Below are 12,651 nucleotides of genomic sequence, written 5' to 3' on the forward strand. Positions count from 1 at the left end.
CAGTAAGAAAAAAGGAGTTCATTGTAACTTTAAGAACTTTTAGACTTTATCAGTCAGAAAAGGAACTTTATACTGCTTTCAATTTGAGCTTTAAAAATCTGCTGTATTTTAGCATTTGGTGAGGATGTCTCATGTCACTTATCACATTATACCCTGCACTATAATTATTTCTGCATTACTAAAGTTGCTATTGGAATTTCTAAGCTCCGCAAGGGCAAGAACTATTTCTTATTCATCTGTTTATGCTCTTCAGCAATCCTCCACAAATTCAATGTGCACATGGATTAGGCTGGATGCCACGGCTCATGCCTATAATACTAGCATTTGGGGAGGCTGATGTGGGAGGATCACGTTAAGAACAGGAGTTCAAGACCAGCTGGGCAATATTGGGAGACTGTGTCTCTCCAAAAATAAAAAAATTCATTAGCTGAGCATGGTGGCATGCACCTGTATTAACCCCAGTGACTTGGCAGACTGCAGCGAGCTATAATCACACCATTGTACTCCAGCCTGGATGACAGAGCAAGACCCTGTCGCTAAAGGGGAAAAAAAAATGTGCACAGGAATCACTTGGGGATCTTTGTAGAATGCAGATTCTGTCCAGTAGTTCTGCAATGGGGCCAGAAGCATGGCAATTCTGACCAGCTGCAAGGTTATGCTGATAGTACTGGTGCAAGAACTACACTGTGAGAGCAAGGGCATACAGCACCCAACAAAAGCCACAAACAATTTAAAGTCATTTCTTTCCATTTTCTTTGAGAGAAATACCTACCTAGTTTTCAGAGAAGGCTGACATTACTGAATGCCTGAAATATGGCAAAAACAGTTGATAATTCTCACATCCCTATAAGATACTCTTATTATATCCATAATATAGGTACTCTTATTATATCCATTTCACAGATAGGATAATTGAGGCACTAAGAGGCGAAGTAATTTGCATAAGTAATTGAATCCCAGTTTGCCTGATGCAAAAGCCTCAGCTCTTGATCATATCAGCATGTTTCCTATCAGCAAATCATAGCCATTAGACACAGATTGTCTTGAATGCACTTTCTCTCCTTCTTGCTCAGGGAAAATCTTCCTCATCTTTCGAGGTCCAGGAGGATGCCACTTCTTTGACTTCCCTCTACTTTGTGTAGTTTTCTGTGCTATAGATTGAATGTTTATGTACTCCCAGAATTCACATGTTGAAGCCTCATCCCCAATGTAATAGTACTTGGACCTGGTGCTTTTGAAAGGTAATTAGAATGATATCAGTGTCCTTGTAAAAAAGAAACTCAGAGAATTCCGTCACCCCTTCAGTGTGTGAGGACAAAGTGAGAAAACACCATAAATGAAACAGAAAGCAGGTCCTCGCTGGGCACTAAATCTGTCAGCATCTTGACCTTGCACTTTCCAGACTCCAGAACTATGAGAAGTTTTGCTGTTGAAGTCACCCCGTCTATGATATTTTTGTTATTGCAGCCCAAGCAGACAAAGACACCTAGCTTCCCCAGCAATTTGTTCATTTCAGAATTTGTCAAAGATTATTACAGTTACCAGAGTGGGTGCCCCTGGTCTTCTTTTCCAGGTATCAGAAGCTTAAGACTTGAAACCCAACCTTACTCATTTCTCTTACCCAAAACTTAGAACGTGGGAGCTTTTAAAAGATACAATGCTTAAGTGCCAATCCTGGAGTATTTTCAAATTTGTCTGGTTGGGCTACAGTTGAGACATTGGCAAGTCTGTAAAACTCCCCAGAGGATTCCGATATGCCTCCAGGTGAGAAAACCTGACTTTTCACCTCCTGGAACATGGTGAAGGTTTGAGCTGCACTCTGAGTGAAGTGGGTATCCTTTGAAGGGTTTTGACAAGATTACTTCAGCTGATGTGTTTAAAACAGTCTATAGGGAAACAAGGGCCAAAGCCAAGGGTTGGGCCATCAAGTCAGAGGCCACTGTAATAAAATAATCTGGCTGAGAAAGAAAAGTGATCTGGACCAGGGGGCTAGCCCTAGAGGTGATGAGAAATAGTCATGGGTCTAGATAGATTTTCCTCTCTAGAGCCAATAAGAATTGAAGACAAGTAGACATTGAACCTGGGAGATAGAGAGGGATCAAGGTTAATACCAAGGTTTTTGGCTTGAGTAACTAGCAACTTACTAGGATGAGGATCTTCAGAAAGGATAAATAGCACTATTCATTACAAAAGCGAACCAACCATCTCTAAGATGAGTGTTATTAAAATCGAGTCTGCCCTTTAGTTATGGAGTTCTTTTCCCTGTCATCCTCTCTCCTTTCTGACACCTTCTCTAACCAGGCCCCTTTTCTTTCCCAAGAAAACTTCCCAGCTCATGGATCCTTTCACAAATCTCCTGTATGCTTACTGGGGCTTCCCCCCTCACCCCACCCCCACAAAGGAGCACTATCCTTGCTTCTTTCTCCATCCTGAGACTGACTGCTACTTTTCTCTGCTCTACAGCGATCTCACACTTTGCCCTCAATCCTGTTCTCAAACTCCTGCTTACTATTATCCATGTCTGTCTGCTTTCTCTTCCGGTTCACCTGACAGAAAAATCCCATGGATGCTTCAGCCAATCTGCAATCAGCATGATGTACAGCAGCACATCCTAGGGGTGAAAACAAACACAAAACAACTCTGTCTACAGATGTAACCTTTTTGATATGGAAATATAATCTCTTGCTAAATAAAAGGTGAGAAATGACTTGTATCCAAAATATGTTCCCATTAAGTAAATCCTTAAAGTTATCTTCAGTGACAAACTAAAGATGTATCTAACTATATTGAAGAGAAACTAGACTCTATGGTATCTCATAAAATAATCCCCCCCAAAATCAACTACTCTGTAACAGTTCAGGATCATAAAAATTACACCCAATAACCCTTTCTCAAAGTTTGTGATTAGCTAAACAGTTAAAATTATGATGTTCACGTTCAAATCCAGAAGTGCTGGACTAGAAAAAAATAGCTTTCTGTAGGGCACAATTTTACAGATGACCAGTGTTTAATGCTGCTAGATCTAAAGAGAAGAAGAGGTGATTTTAATATCAGCTTTACCTGTAAATGATATTGTTCTTCATGTTATTTCCAAAAGATGGTTCTAATAAAAAAGGAAGAACCTTGGGTGGCTGAGTGATGTGAGAACTGTACATTTCATCCCCTAGAAATCTCAAAGGAATTCTTACCTCAAAGAAGAGTAAAATACATTTAACTAGTTTGAAATGTTAAATATCTCTCTGAAAATGAGGTGAATACATAATGGAAGCAGAAATATTTCAATTTCTGTCCTACTTTTTATATAAATTCTAAATGAAATATTCAAAGGTACAAAAAAGTCACAGCTCTCCAATTTAAAAGAAGTGGATACCAACATTTATGTGGCTCTATTGTGCATCAGGGCGCATCTCGTCTGGGGCACACTATACAATTTGATTGGAACTTGGCTTAGTTCGAGAAAGAAAAGGAAAGTTAATAAGGCAATTATTCATGTGCTGCCTAAAATCAGACAGGAAGTTGAGCCTTCAAAATGGCCCACTATATAAAGGAATAATCTTTCCAGAACTCACCAATATGTACCATTTCTGAACTAAATCGACCACTTTCCTATTTAATTTTCTTATTCTTATTAATTCCCCAATTACACAAACAAAATTTTTAAAAGATTGAGAAGTGAAGCCATGGCTAAAATAAAGTATCTTTAGCAATGTGAAGGCACAGCATCTATTTAGAGTGGCCTGTTGTTGAGTTTTTCAGTATTTTCTAGCTCATCCTCAGGTGCCTACTTTTCCTTTCCCTCCCATAGTACATGGAATATGGCCAGAGTTAAAAGTACATGTGAGGGGCAGCTCCTGTGGCTCAAGGAGTAGGGTTCTGGCCCCATATACCGGAGGTGGTGGGTTCAAACCCAGCCCTGGCCAAAAAAAAAAATCATCAAAGATACCAAAGAACTTTGGGCGGCGCCTGTGGCTCCGTCGGTAAGGCGCCAGCCCCATATACTGAGGGTGGTGGGTTTAAACCCGGCTCCGGCCAAACTGCAACCAAAAAATAGCCGGGCATTGTGGCGGGCGCCTGTAGTCCCAGCTACTCGGGAGGCTGAGGCAAGAGAATCACTTGAGCCCAGGAGTTGGAGGTTGCTGTGAGCTGTGTGATGCCACGGCACTGTACCGAGGGCCATAAAGTGAGACTCTGTCTCTACAAAAAAAAAAAGTACATGTGAGGCAAGTAGGAAGGTGTACAAGGTAGAGAGTCTGATGATGAATGGATAGGAAAGAAAAGCGAAGGTTCTGAAGGTCTGAAGTTAACCAGGGAAGAGACAGAAAGAAAAGCAGTTGTAAATACTAAGAGCAATATCCACCTACTTCGCCATTTAGACTCAAGCCAGATCTGACCTGAGCAGGAAAATCTCTACGACAGCTACAGAACTTGCCATATACTTGCATATATGCATGTACATAGACGGTACATATATGTGTGTATGTGTAAATATATATAGACACACACACATGTTTAGGCTTTGAGATGTGGATAGAGGAATCTGGGATCTTCTCAGCTCAAATCATATGAAATTACATGGTTTACAACAATGGCAATTGCCTATGACAACTGCATAACTGAGATTAATATTTTTATAGTCAGTGCTAATTATCTCCTTCACTATCTCTCTTCTCTCCTCCTGCCAATCATGACTTAAATAAATATGCTGGAAAATGGGTAATTGGCAAGTTCTCCTATAAAGGCTATGGTACTGTTTGAGGTTACCCAGTCAGCCATAGGCACAGCAGAGATCAGGAATCAGGGTTCACCTCCAGCCCAGTGTTCCTTCCACACCACTACTGTGACAGCTGGGGTTGCGGAGGTGTGTCCAAGATGAGAAATAAATGTGACAGGGAGAGCGAACATCAGACTTACTCTGTTCACTCAGAATTTCACTGAGGGACAAAATTATATCTACCAAAATAGAGCTCCCTTCCTTCTCAGGTACCAAGGAACGATGAAGGAATAAAAAATGAGTCAGCAGAAAGAATGACAGTTCCTTCAAGTTCTGTGAGTTAATGGCATTTTTTAGACTAAATCCCAAGTTTGCCAAATTTGAGAGTCTTCTGCTGGTGATCAGTTGATATGATTGACAATAAGAGCCACCGATCCTACAGCAACACATCTTTCAGGGTTGGACAGGAGAGCCAGTGCCAAGGATTTTATTCCCTCAGTCATTATTACTGCCCTGAAAAATAAAAGCTCATGCCACTGACAGTACGCTCCTCCAATAGCTGGAAGTTAATGACAGAGTTGAAGTCTTATGGAGGTGTCACTAGGGGATATAATGAGAAATCAACCAAGGGACACATGGAAAGGAGAAATATACAGTATAGTTAAGTATTTGATCAACCCCAATTAAACTCCTAAGCAGATGAAAGAATTGAATAGGCTGTTACTATACGCATCCTTGATGATGGCTGGCCACCTCATTGTGGTTGAATGTGCTCAAGACATTTTCCCAGATTTGCTGATGAGCGTGTTAAAGACAGACTGCCTACAGTAAGCAGCAGGTCTCAAAACAACTTGAACTACTGAGTGAGAGAAAAATTTTTTGTTCCCACTATCGTGAGTTGTTAAGGTTAAAATTTGGCACTGAAAATTGGTCAACAACAAAAACCTGCCACACTATCTAAAATAGATTCTATATGTGAAAAAGAAAATTACTTTTCTCACTCCGTTTGTGCTCCAGGAAAGAAAAAAATCAAAATCCTTGGTGAATGTTGTGATTGTCTGCCATTAATGGTAATGTTGCTACTTTAAATAATTACAAAGAAACTTTTCAAAAGCTTTCAATAATGATTTCGATAATATTTAACCCTAGCCCTAGATGACAAATTTATCTTTGCCTTCTTTTCAAGTGTGGATGGCTAAAAATTTTTTCATGGAACACAACAGAAGTACCTCTTAAATTTAGCCTTTTCTATTTTTTGTCAGAGTAAAATTACAAGCAATATATTGGTGAGTTTTAAAAATCAAATAAAGAAAGCAAATTTAGCACATTTACAATGGCTATTTCTCATTCCAATAATAATGAAGAACCCATAAATTTTAAGCTTTGCAAGAATAGCAGATTTGTTTGACTTATTTTTAAATTTACAGGCATCAACAAATAGCATGGATTCCAAATATTTTATTTGATCTGATTTTAAAATCTGGCTGGAAATTTGCTTAAAACATTCACAAGTTTCGGGGGCAGAGCAAGATGGCAGCCGAGTAACAGCTTCCTTGCATCTGGGCACCTTGAGTCTGGGGAGATAGGACTCCAGGCATCTCTGGCTGCTGGGATCTGCCTATCATCACCCCTGAGAGGATACAGGGAGTCAGCGAGAGACTTCTGGACCCCAAGAGGAGGACTAAAACAGTGGAAAACTGGCAAGTGGTCGCGTGTGTTCAATCCGTCTAAACCCGCCCGCAACTGTAAGTTCAGTAGCAGCGAGACTGCAAACCAGAAAGGCCTTACCTGTGAACTGTTTTGGTGTCTTTGGACTTGGCACTCAGCTGAACTGCCTTGGGGAGAGCTTGAGCAGGAGTGCAGAGAACTTTGGCCTTTGTCTAGGGCCCCAGTCTGAGCCGCTGAGCCAGACGGAGCTAGTAGTGTTTGGCTGTGGGTCACAGGCAGCCATTGTGAGCGATCTGCCCTGGCAAGCTCCGCCCTCAGGGTCGCAGAGCTGGAATTGGGTGGGAGCTGGTAACCCAGCGACCAAGTACCCTAAGGGTGGGGTCTGAGCCGCCTTGCAGCCCTAACCCTCGGGGGCAGAGGGAGACCAGTTTTGGCACACAGGGTAAGTGGATAGCCACTTCAGCAGTGATTCCAGCGACAAGCACTTCCCTGGGAAAGCTTCTGCTCAGCAAGTGAACAAGTTCAAAGAGCCTTTTAAGTGGGCTGAAGAGAGATTTAGGGTGTCTAGCTGCTGGGGTTTGAGAAACTAGCAGCCTCCAGTCGTATCTGAACTGTGATTAACATCTCATACCCCAGAAGACCACGTGTTGCCCAGACAATATTCAATAACATATACATACTGCTTTGTTTTTGGTTGTGGTTTTTTTTTGGTTTGGTTGTTTTTTTTGTTTATTTTGATGTTGTAGATTGTTGTTTTGTTTTTTAAGTTCAACCTTTTCCATACAGATCCTTTTCCTTTCTCATAATTATAATTTCCCATTGCTGCCTATTTCAATAATTAGAACTTCATTTTTGTTAGGGTTTCTACCGCTATTATTTGGTTTTCCACCCAATTTTATCCCATAAAGTTTTCTGTTTGCTTGTTTTGGTTTGATTTATAGCATTTTTGTCTGTCCTCTCTACTTGGTGGAGGTGGGGTACTGTGTCTGATCAGGTTAGCAAAGAGCTGCTGACCTCAAGGGAACCACCCAACTGGGCACCCCCAGAAGGTGTTTTTTTTTTTTTTTTAAGGTTGTATCAAAGTACCCTACTGTACACCTGTATTGCTCTGTCTCCCTCTTTCTGTGCCTCTCTTGTTTTTGTCAATATTCCTTTTACCCACCCCCTCTCCTTTCTCTATTTTTCTTTTTTTTTCTTATCACTCGGTCCTCCTTTCTTTCATCCCTTTTTTGCTCTTCAACCTTCTCACCCTTCTGGTCCTGTAACCCTTAGTCCACAGGCACGAGAACCTAAAGAGCAAGAGGAAGTGAAAGGAAAATTAGGGCAAGGAAACAGATAAAAGAAATCACTCATGAGGAAGAATCAGCAGAAAACTCCAGGCAACATGAAGAACCAGTCCAGAACAACCCTGCCAAGGGACCATGAGGTAGCTACCACAGAGGATTCCACCTATAAAGAAATGTTAGGAATGACAGAAAGGGAATTTAGAATACACATGTTGCAAACAATGAAATAAATGATGGAAACAATGAAGGAAACTGCTAATAAAGTGCAAAATTACCAAAAGGAAATTCAAAAACAGAATCAAATAAGAGATGAATGATATGAAGAATATAAAAAGGATATAGCAGAGCTGAAGGAACTGAAACAGTCAATTAGGGAACTTAAAGATGCAATGGAAAGTATCAGCAACAGGTTAGACCATGCAGAAGAAAGAATTTCAGAGGTAGAAGACAAAGTTTTTGAGATAACTCAGATAGTAAAAGAGGCAGAAAAGAAGAGAGAGAAAGCAGAACGTTCACTGTCAGAATTATGGAACTTTATGAAACGTTTCAACATACGAGTTATAGGAATTCCAGAAGGGCAAGAAGAATGCCCCAGAGGAATGGAAGCCATACTAGAGAATATTATAAAAGAAAATTTCCCAAACATCACCAAAGATTCTGACACACTGCTTTCAGAGGGCTATCGGACCCCAGGTCGCCTCAACTCTAACCGAGCTTCTCCAAGACACATTGTGATGAACCTGTCCAAAGTCAAGACAAAAGAAAAGATTCTGCAAGCTGCCAGGAGTAAGCGCCAGTTGACCTACAGGGGCAAATCCATCAGAGTGACCGCAGACTTCTCTAATGAAACTTTCCAAGCAAGAAGACAATGGTCATCTACCTTTAATCTACTTAAACAGAACAATTTCCAGCCCAGAATTCTGTACCCTGCTAAGCTAAGCTTCAAAATTGATGGAGAAATCAAATCATTTATGGATGTACAAACATTGAGGAAATTTGCCACAACAAGACCAGCCCTACAGGAAATACTTCAACCTGTTCTGCACACTGACCATCACAATGGATCAGCAGCAAAGTAAGAACTCAGAAATTAAAGGACAGAACCTAACCTCCACACTGAATGCAAAAGATAAAACTAAGCAATGGACTCTCACAAAATAAGACAAATAGAATACTACCACACTTATCAATTATCTCAATAAATGTTAATGGCTTGAATTCCCCACTGAAGAGACATAGATTGGTTGACTGGATTAAAAAACACAAGCCATCCATTTGCTGTCTGCAAGAAACACACCTGGCTTCAAAAGACAAATTAAAGCTCTGAGTCAAGGGTTGGAAGACAATTTTTCAGGCAAATGGAATTCAGAAGAAAAGAGGAGTTGCAATCTTATTTTCAGATACATGTGGATTTAAAGCAACTAAAGTAAAAAAAGACAAAGATGGTCACTTTATATTGGTCAAGGGAAAAATACAACAAGAAGACATTTCAATTCTAAATATTTATGCACCCAATTTAAATGCTCCCAGATTCTTGAAACAGACCTTAACTCAGTCTGAGCAATATGATATCTGATAATACCATAATAACAGGGGACCTTAACACTCCTCTTACAGAGCTGGACAGATCCTCTAAACAGAAATTAAACAAGGATATAAGAGATTTAAATGAGACCCTAGAACAACTGTGCTTGATAGACGGATATAGAACACTCCATCCGAAAGATAAAGAATATACATTCTTCTCATCACCCCACGGAACATTCTCCAAAATTGATCATATCCTGGGACACAAAACAAATATCAATAGAATCAAAAGAATTGAAATTTTACCTTGTATCTTCTCAGAGCATAAGGCACTAAAGGTGGAACTCAACTCTAACAAAAATGCTCGACCCCACCCGAAAGCATGGAAATTAAACAATCTTCTGTTGAATAACAGATGGGTGAAGGAAGAAATAAAACAGTAAATCATTAACTTCCTTGAGCATAACAACAATGAAGACACAAGCTACCAAAACCTGTGGAATACTACAAAAGCAGTTTTGAGAGGAAAATTCATCGCTTTAGATGCCTACATTCGAAAAACAGAAAGAGAGCACATCAACAATCTCACAAGAGATCTTATGAAATTGGAAAAAGAAGAACAATCTAAGCCTAAACTCAGTAGAAGAAAAGAAATATCCAAAATCAAATCAGAGATCAATGAAATTGAAAACAAATGAATCATTCAGAAAATTGATGAAACAAGGAGTTGGTTTTTTGAAAAAATAAATAAAATAGATAAACCATTGGCCAGACTAACGAGGAATAGAAAAGTAAAATCTCTAGTAACCTCGATCAGAAATGATAAAGGAGAAATAACTGATCCCACAGAGATACAAGAGATCATCTCTGAATACTACCAGAAACTCTATGCCCAGAAATTTGACAATGTGAAGGAAATGGCTCAATATTTGGAATCACACCCTCTCCCTAGACTTAGCCCGGAAGAAATAGAGCTCCTGAACAGACCAATTTCAAGCACTGAGATCAAAGAAACAATAAAAAATCTTCCAACCAAAAAATGCACTGGTCCAGATGGCTTCACTCTAGAATTCTATCAAACCTTCAAGGAAGAGCTTATTCCTGTACCGCAGAAATTATTCCAAAAAATTGAGGAAGAAGGAATCTTCCCCAACACATTCTATGAAGCAAACATCACCCTGATACCAAAACCAGGAAAAGACCCAAACAAAAAGGAGAATTTCAGACCAATCTCACTCATGAACATAGATGGAAAAATTCTCAACAAAATCCTAGCCAATAGATTACAGCTTATCATCAAAAAAGTCATTCATCATGATCAAGTAGGCTTCATCCCAGGGATGCAAGGCTGGTTTAACATACGCAAGTCCATAAACGTTATCCACCATATTAACAGAGGCAAACATAAAGATCACATGATCCTCTCAATAGATGCCGAAAAAGCATTTGATAAAATCCAGCATCCTTTTCTAATTAGAACACTGAAGAGTATAGGCATAGGTGGCACATTTCTAAAACTGATTGAAGCTATCTATGACAAACCCACAGCCAATATTTTACTGAATGGAGTAAAACTCAAAGCTTTTCCTCTTAGAACTGGAACCAGACAAGGTTGTCCTCTGTCACCTTTACTATTCAACATAGTGCTGGAAGTTCTAGCCAATACAATTAGGCAAGACAAGGAAATAAAGGAAATCCAAATGGGAGCAGAGGAGGTCAAACTCTCCCTCTTTGCTGACGACATGATCTTATACTTAGAGAACCCCAAAGACTCAACCACAAGACTCCTAGAAGTCATCAAAACATACAGTAATGTTTCAGGATATAAAATCAATGTCCACAAGTCAGTAGCCTTTGTGTACACCAATAACAGTCAAGATGAGAAGCTAATTAAGGACACAACTCCCTTCACCATAGTTTCAAAGAAAATGAAATACCTAGGAATATACCTAACAAAGGAGGTGAAGGACCTCTATAAAGAAAACTATGAAATCCTCAGAAAGGAAATAGCAGAGGATATTAACAAATGGAAGAACATACCATGCTCATGGATGGGAAGAATCAACATTGTTAAAATGTCTATACTTCCCAAAGCAATCTACCCATTCAATGCCATTCCTATCAAAATACCAACATCGTACTTTCAAGATTTGGAGAAAATGATTCTGCGTTTTGTATGGAACCGGAAAAAACCCCGTATAGCTAAGGCAGTTCTCCGTAACAAAAATAAAGCTGGGGGCATCAGCATACCAGATTTTAGTCTGTACTACAAAGCCATAGTGCTCAAGACAGCATGCTACTGGCACAAAACAGAGACATAGACACTTGGAATCGAATTGAAAACCAAGAAATGAAACTAACATCTTACAACCACCTAATCTTTGATAAACCAAACAAGAACACACCTTGGGGGAAAGACTCCCTATTCAATAAATAGTGTTGGGAGAACTGGATGTCTACATGTAAAAGACTGAAACTGGACCCACACCTTTCCTCACTCACAAAAATTGATTCAAGATGGATAAAGGACTTAAATTTAAGGCATGAAACAATAAATATCCTCAAAGAAAAGCATAGGAAAAACACTGGAAGATATTGGCCTGGGGAAAGACTTCATGAAGAAGACTGCCATGGCAATTGCAACAACAACAAAAATAAACAAATGGGACTTCATGAAACTGAAAAGCTTTTGTACAGCTAAGGAGACAATAACCAAAGCAAAGAGACAACCTACACAATGGGAAAGGATATTTGCATATTTTCAATCAGACAAAAGCTTGATAACTGGGATCTATAGAGAACTCAAATTAATCCACATGAAAAAAGCCAACAATCCCATATATCAATGGGCAAGAGACATGAATAGAACTTTCTCTAAAGATGATAGACGAATGGCTAACAAACACATGAAAAAATGTTCATCATCTCTATATATTAGAGAAATGCAAATCAAAACAACCCTGAGATATCATCTAACCCCAGTGAGAATGGCCCACATCACAAAATCTCAAAACTGCAGATGCTGGCGTGGATGTGGAGAGAAGGGAACACTTTTACACTGCTGGTGGGACTGCAAACTAGTACAACCTTTCTGGAAGGAAGTATGGAGAAACCTCAAAGCACTCAACCTAGACCTCCCATTTGATCCTGCAATCCCATTACTGGGCATCTACCCAGAAGGAAAAAAATCCTTTTATCATAAGGACACTTGTACTAGACTGTTTATTGCAGCTCAATTTACAATCGCCAAAATGTGGAAACAGCCTAAATGCCCACCAACCCAGGAATGGATTAACAAGCTGTGGTATATGTACACCATGGAATACTATTCCGCCATTAAAAAAAATGGAGACTTTACATCCTTCGTATTAACCTGGATGGACGTGGAAGACATTATTCTTAGTAAAGCATCACAAGAATGGAGAAGCATGAATCCTATGTACTCAATTTTGATATGAG

General features: G+C 39.6%; 1 protein-coding gene across 7 annotated transcripts in view; it reads right to left on the reverse strand.

The window, feature by feature from the left end:
• HDAC9 (histone deacetylase 9) overlaps positions 1–12,651 on the reverse strand; it is a 1,013,994-nt gene that overhangs the window by 724,919 nt on the left and 276,424 nt on the right. The window lies entirely within an intron of this gene.

The sequence above is a fragment of the Nycticebus coucang genome, chromosome 11 (genome assembly GCF_027406575.1).
Source record: "Nycticebus coucang isolate mNycCou1 chromosome 11, mNycCou1.pri, whole genome shotgun sequence".
Taxonomy (NCBI): Eukaryota; Metazoa; Chordata; class Mammalia; order Primates; family Lorisidae; genus Nycticebus; species Nycticebus coucang.